We start from the raw sequence: 12770 nt of genomic DNA, 5'->3' as shown, positions 1-12770 counted from the left end.
TTGCAGCAATGCTTCAATGACTCCATGACAAGGACATACACAATTCAGAGAAGCAGAGCTGAGAGCTGAACACAGCTTCTCTGACTTGTGTCATAAGCAGCTATAAGCTTATGCAATTTCCTCTTGCTCCATATGGGAACATCCACAGGGATTTTGCTAGATGTTACCCTTCAACTTGCTAAAGAGCACAGTGAGTGACTGATACAACAGTCGTGCAGTCACCTCTCATCCCTGTCACCAAAGTCTTCTTTGGCTGTTACACTAGGCGATCTCTTGGTGTGTGTTCATGCAGTGCTAGGAAAGTGGGCTGGCATGGCACGACACAGGCTGTGGGGCCTGTGGTAGTGTCCAGGTGTGCTGGGCTGTGGCCCCGCTGCCTAGTATTTGGGCCTGCTGAAGTCCATGGCTCACTCTTCATATGTCAGCATCCTTTATTTGCAGATTCCTCCCTTCCCAAGCAATATTGCTGGAAGTCAGAGACTGGGGTGTCAGCCAAGAAGGCTATTTTGCACACCGCTTTAAAACTCATTACCTAAAATACCCCTGAGTTAATGAAAAAAAATTGACCCTTGCCCACGGCCAGAAAGGTGGTAATGATGCATCAGGGGCTGTCTTGATGCCTCATGCCTGAGTTGCCTTCTGCTCCTCTGCCCCATGATTTTGGTCCCAACTACCTGCCATTAGCATGAAGGGCAGACAGCTGAGCACACACTGCAATCTAAACACAGCATTGGCTGTTTCCTCCCCCTGGTTAACTTTTTTTTAAGGATTTTTTGTTTGACTAAACAAATAAGTTAAAAAGACGGGCCATGACTCAGAGAGACTTTGGAGTCCTTTTGTCTTTCTTTAGTTGGCAAAGGTTGGGGAGCAAGGCTGGAGTGGCACAGGACATGTCACCTCCTCTGTGCCGTGGGGGAATGCAGGCTGCTCCAGCTACCATGGCTGACAGAACCTTTCTTCTCTGCATGTTTCAGCGCAAATTTACAAAGGCCCTCAGCCCTAACACTAGAACTAGGTACATTCACAGTCTAGCTGCAAAAGGTTAATCCCCAGATACTTTGATGGAGATGGACAGAAGGAAGGAAGGAAGGAAGGAAAGAAGGAAGGAAGGAAGGAAAGATTCAACACGCTAGCAGTCTAGAATTTACCTACAGAACCTTATTTTGTGGCTATCTTTACTGAATGTATCATGGCAAATATCAATGTAAATGTTAAATTTCTGGGTTTTTTTTTCCTAGCAAAAAGACTGGTTTTGGAATTGGTCTGTTTTGGTCTTGGTTGTTTTTTTGGTTTTTTTTTTTTTTTCTCAACAGTGTTTGGCTCATCAGATGATATATACTTAAATATAACATCACACACATGGTTTCATGTATTGCATATGGGCTGAATTTGTGCTGTCCTCAACCTTTCACGGAATGCACCAGAAAATGCCTAGCAAGAAGGGTAAAATATTAATGGAAAACCACCCTTTAGTGATGTTCTGCATTTAGTATAATACGATCATTGAAATTAAAATGCTCCTTCATAATAGTAATAAAAAATTCTCCCCTTGAAGCAGCAATTGAAACTAAAACTACAGGATTCTCTAGTTGGATGCCAGATTAGCCTTGGCTAGAAAGATTTCTAATTCCACATAGAAAGCTGGTTTTCCCTTCTCTTTTTTGCTTCTCAGTGAAAGGCAAGTGAAGCAGAAGTGACAAACTCCTGCTTAGAATAGATTATGCTTCTTTCTGGTTTTGGCTACATTTTAAAAGTATGTATAAAACATTACCCGTTGCTGAGTATACAGGTCTTCAGTTGCCTGGTTTATCTGAAAGGGGCTGAAAACATGAAATCAGCTTTCAAAGGGGTATGGAACAAAGGCTGGTAGGTAGCAATTTTCTTTAAAAAACAGTTTAGAAAATTCAGGCTCAGATAACCATCTGGCTTACCATGACTACATTTTAATAGGAATCAATATGCACGTGTTTTCAAGTGATACCAGAAAGGCTAGAGGGCTATGTCTGCAAATTTTAGCCCTGGCTGTAACAGGCCCTTTTCACCTGGAATCAGGGAGAATTTTGTGTCTTGCAGGTGATCCTGTACAAACCCTGTAGCACTGAGGTTGTTTGCTCCTCCTGTGGTAACCTCAGCGAGGTAGAAGTCCACTTTCTCAGCTGCAGGCCCCTCTGCTGCCAGTGCTCTTTCTCTTAACCTTTCCTCATGTGACAAAGACTGTGTACTGGTGACTCCTTGTGCAGAGTGAAAATGAAGACAAACACTGGACAGAGTTGCCAGAAAAGACTGATATTTAGTTGGCTTAAGTAGAGTGAGTGCAATTTCTTAACATTTTCCTTGTCTTTTTCTTTTGCATCATGTCAGTTCATACTCTTTTATAGTGCTCATTTATACCTGAATTTCTTCAACACAAAAAAAAGATAAAAAATAAGGTCTTCTTTCCTCCTGCCCCCAACCTTTACCAGCAACACCATTCACTCCGTAAAACTCGGTTTCATGAAGTGTCAGCCTTACCTTATTATCATCCTTTGAGAGAAAGAGAGGGCAACAGCCACTCTAGATACTCTATTAATGCACACTGTAAGTTTTAGGTTAATTCTTGATTGAAGGTAATCTGAACAAAATAAACAGGAGATAATAAAATACCTCACTGTAATCATATCAATGTAAAGCTCTGTGTTGGTTGAATGGCTTTCTCTTCCATGAACATTAACTAATGATGCTTTGTTAATTAAGTCCTGTGAGGGAGTGGGGGATCGAGCCTGAAAATAATTTGGGACTGGTGTCTCTATAAAATCTCCATACAGTTGTCTGGATGCTTTCCTACACGTTTCCCCGGCTAAAGCCTGGCTGCAGAGACTGACAAATTTCTCAGGCTAGCAAATCATCATATGTATCACTGTAGGCCTACCTAAACTTTAGGGGCAGAAGATGAAATCCAAGCCAATTCTCAAGCTGATTTTTTTTTCCTTAAGATAAAATGTTAGTATGTTCTTTGCAAAAGGCCCAGATTAATTTGTTTTGTGCAAAACACTGAAAAGGCTACAAGAATTTGTCAGCTGGGTTTGTAATTCATCAGCTCGGGTTTAATTCTGCATCCTGAATTCACTACAGTCCTGGAGGAGAAAACAACAGGCTGGCAATATCACAGTTGAGCAATGTTTCGGCTTAGTTGTTGCTGTTCTCCTCAGCAAGCGCACGAACTGAGGATGATGTCGGTTACTTGTTCTCACATACTACAGCAGAGGTACATTCATAGACATCCAGCTGCAACATGCGGTGGGTTTTTTTCTGGTAAAACTGCAGATGGTGGAGGTGTGAGTGGAACTTTTTGAGCGCTAAGTAAGTGAGATATATCTTAAGAGAAGGGTTTTATCCTCAAGTCCCTGGACAACTTTCTCCTCACCTTTGATTAGGTACTTGCAATTGTGTATCTATAATTCATAATTCATTTGCCTGTTGCTTTCCCCCATGTTTCCATTTTGTTCCTCCCTCACACTGGAAGAGCCAGGGTTACTTCTCATTTCTCAAACAGCTTTTTGAAGTTACTAAGCCCAATGTTTTTCTCAAGAAATTGCTGAGTGTGCCATGAAGCAGGAGCTTCTTGTAAATGGGGAGCACAAGCAGAAATTGAGCACGACTATTTTTTTCTGTTTTCTGGTTTTGGAAAGACAAGAAAATGCTGTTTCATGTGAATTATAGTGAAGAACATAGTGCCTTATCCTCCACCCTTATGTAGACTGAACTCAAAGAGCAGCAACAAGAGTTTCACTGGGTAGACTCACATTCAATACAGATATACACTCACCCTGCTCCTGCTCCCTCAGTCAGACCATCAAGACCTTCTGGTTTTTGTTTTTCCCCACTATGGCATCACATTATCCATGCATCTGTTTCCCTCCTCCTGAATCTTTTGAACACGTTTGCCTTCACAAGTCAGATATGAATGGGAAAAAGAAGTCTCCACCTTACCTGGAAAGCAGCCGTTTGATAGGAGGGAAGAAAACTACACCAGAGCATCCACCAAGGGAAAGACTACAGTTACCACAAAACAATGCTTGGAAGATGCTGCTGCTCCCCTTTTTGAGCATATACAGCTTCAGACTGTGGCATAGCTTGCTCTTGCTCAGTGGGGATGGGAAGAGATACAGAGAGGAAAGAAGGAACAGGAGACAAAAAAGATATTCTATGATAATGAAAATTCATTAGTTCTGCCCTCCCACCACTTTTTTTTTCTGCCATCCATGTTGCCCAGCTGTCTCCACAGCTGGTTCTGTCACTGACTTTACAGGAGATCCTGTAGCTACCTCTGTGTCACAACTGAAGAGAGAGATATTCTTGAAATGATGAGTTGTAGCTGTGAAAAGCAAGAAGGAACACATGTCTGCCTGAATTTCTTATGCAAAGAAACTGGAGTGCATTGAAGCAAAAGGTATCTTTGGCTAAGGAGATCAAAGCTTTGCACTACAAGCAGGCAAACTGCAGACAAAGGAGGATGAGTTTTGCTTTTCTGTTTGACTGGTTTTGATTATGGGAAATCTGGTAAGTGAAATCACTGTAAAGACTGAACATCCTGTGACTGGCAAGCATGATGATGACTTCCATCCATAGCAGAAACCATCAATGATAACAAACATCAATAATTTTTCTAACTGAACATCTTAGAAAGCATTTAGACTAAAAGGATCAGCACTAATGCTCAACGTATTGCACGACTGCAAGATGGTGAGAAAACATGTCCTGTAATATTACCCCCAGATTTCATATAATTCTATGAATTCACTCACATTAATAAACTACACACACATTTAAAAAATGTTTGCAGGGCTGAGCCCTAAACACTTAAGCTGTCTGCTCCAGTGGGATGGCAGAACTAATTATTTTTGCTCAGAGAATGGCTGAAAACATTGCATTTTATTCCCTTGTAATTCAGTGCCTTGTTTGGGTTTCTTTTCAGCGGTGCAGCACTAAATTTCCTGAAGACTGTAAAAAGTATCTGTAGAGAACACATATGCAGTCTTACAGAAAGAAGTGTGTTTCAAAGAGTGTATCATTTCAGGCAGTATTTCCGAGAGGACTAAATGGAGAGTAAGCTGTCATTTTTGTTCTGCAAATACATGATGAGAAATTAGCAACTTTCTAAGAATTGTGTAAGCAAATTGTATGCTATGGAGGCCAAGTACAACTGGTGAGAAGAAATTTTCTCCCTGCCCCAAAGCATCTATTAAGCTTGTGTAGCAGTTGTTGCAGGTGTTCCTCTCTGTAATGCTGAGTATAAGGATCATTAGTTTTTTGTTGTAACCTGTACAAGTGATACAGCAATGTTTTGTCGTTCTATACATAAAGTGTCTAAAGAGCTCAAACTGAGGGTCTCAATATGGTGAATCAATCTTGGTGCTGTGGCTGTTGTGCTCAATGTGTTTCATGCTGGAAGGGTGCTTCTCACTCTTTTCCAAACCCTTCCCTCAGAGGTTATTTGCTCCCACATGTGGGGAGGAGAAGGCCCTCAGCATCATGAGCTGAGCATTTTCTTTAGGCAGAGTTGAGGAAGCAATGCCATTCATAGATGAGGTTACCAGTCGCCCACATTACTTGTACAAGGAAACTGACAGAGTGAGACCAAGAAGATCAGAGCTCCTGTTTTACATAGGCCTTGCTACAGTCTTTTTTTTTTCAACCCCACTTGTTGAGCCTTGCTTTATAAACTTTCTTGTCCTACAGCTTCTGTAGAGTCTTCCTTTGTCACTTGAAGAACTCAATTCCTTCTGAGCTTCTTCAAGCTGGAATAGATGTATTTGTCTTGTTATTTTATTTCTTTTTCTTCCCTAAGTAGAATCCATCCCACGTGCTGTAAAGATCCCTGCAAACTCTTGATTCCTTTCTGCTCAGGTTGTTTCACCTGACAGAAAAGCTCAGGTGTCTACCTGCATGGAGAGGGTAGGTGAAAGAACGGAATGAGTCAGAAAATGGAATAGAAGACAGAGGACTGTAGGGCTTTCTTCAGTATGGAACCTGAGCAGGGTAAACTCACACCCACTAACACTGATGGATGTAGCAATCAGAGTACTGAACCAGGAAAGGCATTATGCATTCCCTTTGAAAGATGAAACAACTCCCAGACTCTTTTTGCTGCTGCAGAAGTGGCCTGTGCCTAGGCACATTCCCATCCAGCCAAGCATTTAGAGAGGCATTGAGCAGGGGCCCTGCATGCATAGTGACTTCAGACACGTGTGACCACACATGACTTACTTGGCTAGCAGCTATAGCAATTAAACAAGTTTTGCCAGTAGCTTGGGTCAACGTAGTCTTTTTTTTTTCCCCATTATATAGGTCACAACATTGTCTTTTGATTTGTGCCCTTGTTTACTGAATTCTTCCCCTGGCTGACAGATAGCCTGAAGGCATGATGTTGCAAAGGGGCAGTGGGATGGCTGTGAATTTTCTGAGCAGAGATTTGTTCCTCCTGCTCAGGCACACAGCTACCATCGCAATGCCCTCTGTACCTCTGCAGCAGCTCCTGCGCAGAGGCACAGGCGGGAGATGAGTGAGGGGAGGGGGGAGATGGGGTCAGGGCACACTGTGCTCTGTGCTTCGGCAGTTGTGCAACGCTGTGATCCCAAGCAGAGACTTCACCCAGTGCAGCAGTGCATTCGAGTGTCTCTCTGCACCAGACGCCTGCCCTTGTTTTGCCAGAATGCATTGCACACAGGCTGTGCAGGAAATCGAGGCAATAGCTATGTGGTTATGTTGCGAAAATACCTCACCACGTGGAATCACCACCTTTGTTTATCTCACAGAGTGGTTAAATGAGAAACCCCTTACCTCCTTTCACAGGTGAATTGAACAGATTGTGCCTCAAGGGTGACCTGGGGGCAAAGCCAGACCACGTCTCTCGCCTCCCAGCAGCAAGTGTGCTGCCAGGAGTCCCAGAAGGGCTGTAAAACAAAGGAAGAATGTTGCAACGGTCGTTTTGAAATCGACCTGTTTGTGATGAGCGGTGACTGTGGTTGTATTTACACTGTGATTCATAATGAAATGCAGCACCTGCAGTTTTAGTCTGGATGGCTTTTAGGACAGAAGCAGCAGCAAATACTGTTTTAATATTTGAGAAGGGGAAAGTGAGCATCAAAGCCGTTCCTGTCTCTGGGACTGCATTAGCCTAGAGTAGAGCTTGTGTAAGAGGTGGCTGGAGCATCTTTCTGCTATGAGGTGCAGCTTGCTTGTAACTGTCTCACAACAGACAGGGGTTGGCACAGTTGCCTGTCTCTCCATATTCACGTGTAATTTGTGTCCTATGTGGTAACTGCAATTGCAAGTAGCTTCTAGCTGGCCTGTATCATACCACATCAGAGCTCTTCAAGGATGCCCTCAGAAAGTCCCTTACACCACCTCCCACTCCTCCTTGACAAGTCTGAACTTTCTTATCAGTGTCTACTCTAGATTGCAGGTGACAGCTCTTGGCAGCCTCCTTACAGCAGTTCTTACAGAGAGGCATGCGCATTACTCTGTCAGCACTACTGATAAGCAAACTGCTACAGCCAGAAAAAGGTCAGAGATGGTCACTGCTTGTATGCTTAGTTGTTGATGCTGTTGGAAGGCAGCTTGGGCATCCTTTTTAGAAACTTGCCAAATTAGAGTGGGCACCTGTGGGAGCTGCATGTAGTAACACTGGAAAAATGGCTCTTCTGAGGGAATAAAAATGTCAAGGCTCCAGTTTCTTTCCAGAAACAGAGCGCAGAGGCTTCAGAATACGGGATCACACACTCCTACTGTTGTCCTAAGACTATTGCTAAATACCTAATTAGTGAAAACAACTGGTTTACTTCCAATCTTACCAGGGGAAAATGCGATCAGGAAAGGAAATGTCTACAGAGTATTTCCATCAAAAAGATCTTTGCTTCCAACAAAACCTTCAACATACAGACTCCTCAGTTCAGTCTGAGGCTATTCAGTGTTTTTTGAAAAAGTGATCAAGTGTATTCGATGTTTTTTTTCCTACAAGGGCTTGAAGTACTTGTAAGTGCAGTGAACAATCTTCACATAGGCCTCTCTGCTTAGCACTACACGTGTTCTTTTGTTGGTTTTACCTGCACTCAACTGCTGGAGCTAGTTTTGAACAAAAGATCCTTAAACACTTAAGGGGCAAAAAAATGCAGAAAAAAAAAGCAGTTTGTTCAAATGCACAAATGCCTGTCCAGGGCAGTCCATCGCAAAGGGCTGAGCCAAGGATGTGGCCACAGCAATGCCACAGGAATCCTGCTGCAGGCAGGAGCACAGTAAACTCCCTTTTCCTTGCTTCAGTATTAACCTTGCCTTTGTCCAGATGGACCAGAATTAGTTGTACCCAGAGAATGCTTGAGGAGAGAAGGGCTATAGGTATCACTCTTCATTTGTTAACAAGAGCAAAACAAATTGTAGTTCCTAGTACTTCAGGGGTGGCCATGAGTCGGAAGAGCCCCATGCACAGAGTGCTGCATTTGCAGTGCTGCTCTCTCCTCCACAGAAAAGCAGATATAATTGGTGCTCTGGGGTGGCTTTTCTGGTTAAACATCCCCCAGGGCACAGCTTCTACCATCTCACATTTGCCAGTGTTTCCAGATTTGGAATGGTTCTTGGTTCCCTAGAAGTAGGTAGTTTACTGTGATCCTTTTTTAAAACGTCTCTTCTGCCAAGACTCACTGACATCTGGAGAATTTCACCAGAGTTTGTGGAAATAGTTTTGGCTAGAACAGATATTGAAGTCAAACCATAACAGGGTTTGAAACTGCTTGTGGGTGTAGTGACCCAACCAGCTGAGGCTGATTTGAACCAGCACTACTGCTGAAACAAGGTATTCTGGCCTTTCCCTTACCTGTAACTTCTCATTCCTTCTGCAAACTTGGGCCGCAGACAAAGCCTTCAAAACAAAGTGATAGCTTCCTGCTGGATCAGTGAGTTGAACTGGCTGAGCAGGCCAAGTACCAGTGGGAGCCCAAAAGACAGAAAAGCAAGGGTGGAGAGGGCTTCCCTTTCAGTGGAACACAGTTTTAGGTAAGCTTAAAATACTTAGGAAAATGGACCATCAAATCTTACAGTGTTGAGAGCAGAGTGCTGGCCTGAGGTAAGGCAGAATGTGGTTAAAGTCTCTTCTGTGTCAATCTGAGCAGGGATTCAGAGCACACAGCATCAAGTTTATCTGCTCTTACACATACAAGCTCTCTGACTTTCCATTGTTGCAAAAATATTCTGGATTAAAGACAAAAAGAAGAAAAAGCAAAATGTCATAAACACAGAAGTTGCTGCAACAGGATATCTAACCCTGTCAGCTGTCCTGAGTGTAGTTATAAACACATGGGCACCCACACACACCAGCGACCCTGCAGATGAGAGGAATTAGACAGATTTGCTGATCAGTTGCCAGCAGTCTCCTGATCAAAATGTACGGACTAAGGCTTTGACCTGTGGCTATCAGCCAGTAGAGCACCTGCTCCTCTCTCTCTGTCCCAAACACGTAGTCATGTTAGCTGCCACATGCTTAGTTTTGTTTACTGTTTCTCACTACTGTGCTTCTTTTCGAAGAGAGCTTAGGTAAAACTGAAAACAGAACTTACTAAGCAGGCACAGTTGGACTCCCTCTTGCAATCAATGCAAATGGGCTCTGCCAGAACTCAATGTACAGGGCTCTCCAGGAACCCATACCAGAATATGGGCTAGCTTTATTTCCCAGGTGTCTTGTTTACCAGAACTATGGATGAACCAGGACTTCTTTCCCCCAAGACCCTGTCTACATCACAGGGAGTCATGCAGAAGGTTTGTCATCGTCTCCTGCTGCCTCTGCTCCCTACAGAAAGCAGTGTAGATGTTTTGAGAAGATAAATACCATCAATATGTTTTCTAGTCTGGCTATTTCAGCATATATTTATTCCATTTCCACTCCCCAAAATCTTTCATTTACTTGGCTCCTTGGAGCTGGCAGTCACAGGTATGCTTCAGGTAGAAGAGGCTTGAAGGAGAACATCTGGCTTTTCAGATTTAAAACTGTCTCTGAAACTTGATGCCTCCATGGACTGAAAGTCAGGATGAATGACTATAGTTATTTGTGATACTGAAAAGCCAGATAGGTTGTGAAATTTGTTCCACATGCAAGAACACCAACCTTCTTTTGACCCTAGGCTCTAATTTCAGTCCTTGGCATCTGAAGACTACCTTTCATCAACAGCTACTAATATGTAACACCCCCAACCATTTGGTAAGGTTGAGAAGCCACCGCTTTCACACATTTCTTTATTTTTTGGCTTCCCATTCCACTTTCACCATCAGCCTCTCTTCATATAATTAATAGAAATAGCTGGAAACAACAGAGAACATTGAACAAATTCTCCTTCTGTCTCTCACAGCTTACACTACAGTCTTTGTCTCTCCATGGGAGAGTCCAGGATAGTCCCTTGGCCATGCTGACTGCCATTCTCTGCCCATCAGGAATAAGATGGAGCCATTTCTGGCTGATGCTGGAAAACGTGAGGAGATGACACATCAAGAGTCTGAACTTTGCTATACTATAATACTCCAGCTGTAGCTGTAAATAATTTTTAATATGACATGATTCGGCCAGCTCTCATCAGCACTTGGACTGATTCAAACAGTAGGAAGGACATCCTCACAATTAAGCATGTGTCAGATAAAAAACAAGTGGCAGGGGCAGTTTTAATAACTTAGCACCACACCCTGCCTGATGACAACAGGGCACATAGAGAAGTCACTGTTGTTGGCAGTGCTAATGGAAGCCTTGTCTGAATTACAGATATGTGTTCCTACACAGTATGTCTCCAGTTGGGATTTGTAAGCATTGGGAGGCAGCCTCTGGTCCATAGGAGAGAGTCTTCTGCTGGGCAAAGGCAGGAATCTTTCTACCAAGTAGAGAAGTCACTCTTTGCGTGACTGACAGTGCTCTTGGGCAATGTATTCAATGAGCAATTCCAGACCAATTCCTTAATAGTCACATTCAGAATGTAGCCCCAATCGCTTACACTACAAGCTTTCCAGCTTCATTATGTTTCCTAGATTTCAAAAAGATGAGTGACTTTACTTGGCCATCTCATTTTTTTAGATTTTTTTTTAACTGGAAATTGCAGAAGGAGAATAAGACCAGCTCATTGTTGCAACTGAAACAACCTTACCTGAACCTATCTTACAGGTTCTCAAAGTCATCACTATCGCTATTTGTACACCTTACTTTTTGAGGCCTACCTCAGCTGGATAAACATGTGGGGTTGTGGGCAGATAACAGGAGTAAAAGGCTAGGCAGAGAAATATAAGCCCTTAACTAGGACTGACAACAGATGGGCAGGTCAGTTCCTCCAAGCTACAAACGGAAATCTTGGCTTCAGCGTATGCAAAGCATAGCTCTGGGCCTGGTGGATATTGAGAATAAGGTTGAGTGGCATAAGTGATCCCTGTAGGCCTGACCACCTGTAAAAGGAACCACAAACTTCATGCCTATTGTGTTTGTATGGATCTACAAGACTCTAAATACCTGTTAGGGAGGGTACTCTTCATTCATTTCTATCTATTATGCAGAAGCATACAGAAGTCATGACTCTGCTGTGGTATTTACTGTGTAGATATGTAACAAGGGGTTGTGGCTCCAGATTGATAGTGGATTAAAGGTGGTTCTCCTATCAGGTTTTGAAACTAATTCTTCTAATGACAGAATCAATTTGCATATTACTTCACTTACGAGTAAAAACAAACAGTCATTGGCAGTCTCTATTGGTAGCGCACACGAGTAGAAAATTGCTGCCAAAGGTTATGTTTCTCTGTTGGGGAAAACATTTCTTTTACAGATTTCATTTCACATCCTAAAAATAGCATGAACCAGAGGTAGAAACTGCTGTTTCCAGCAGTTGTACAGAAATGGGCATTCATTTTTGGGAATGAAAAAGTGGAGCCCAATGAAGCCTAAACAAGGCAGGATTGTTCCACTTATTGCTCAATGCAGTGGTACTGGGCTTTATCCTAATACATGGGAACATCGAACCTAAATTTTGCGAGATTCTGTTGCAGTTACAAAGCCTGCTTCTGAGCTCATTGGTGGAATATGGAAGATACACCAAGCCAGTCAATCACACCATAAAGAAAAGCACAAAAGAGTTCTTCCTGTTCTCTTCAATATATGTCATGAGTTTGTATTTGCAGCTAAAGACACAGCAAATTCAGAGAGCTCACATCTATACTGCATTGCTGAATTGTGCCAGCGTCAGGAGCATGGTTGGACTGACAGTGAAAAGAGGCCCCGAGACCATGGCATTTATCTGGCCAGTGACTGCAGCCACCGTGTCTCTTTGCTTTGACCTGTTGTCTTCCTCTGTGCCTGACTCACCTGGTGCTGCAGAAGGCAGTTTGCAGAAGTGACACAGCAGTCTTTCCTGCTGTGAGCAATTTAAAGCAGAAAGGTGGGTACAGCAGGGAACTGTGAAACTACTGCACTAGCACGGAAGACTGAAATGTTTAAATAACTGGATATGCTTACTGAAGAACAATGCATACAATGAGACAGAATTTGTCCCTCACACTTAGGTTTTTATTTGGTGGCTGTGACATTTTCCGTGGAGCTTTCCTAGACATCTTGGTAAGCAATAGGATAGTTGCATGGTGCTAAGTCACAGCTAGGCAAGTGGTTCCTTCTGTGACACTCCTTGAACTTCTGCCAAAGATACTCTCCCAGTTTTTTTAAGTACATACAAATGCTGGGCCTGAAGAGAGTGAACTGCAACTGGGGAGGTCACTTGCTGGCT

The sequence above is a fragment of the Colius striatus genome, chromosome Z (genome assembly GCF_028858725.1).
Source record: "Colius striatus isolate bColStr4 chromosome Z, bColStr4.1.hap1, whole genome shotgun sequence".
NCBI classification, from domain to species: Eukaryota; Metazoa; Chordata; class Aves; order Coliiformes; family Coliidae; genus Colius; species Colius striatus.
The sequence above is the reverse complement of the archived record's forward strand: the minus strand, read 5'-3'. Positions refer to the sequence as shown.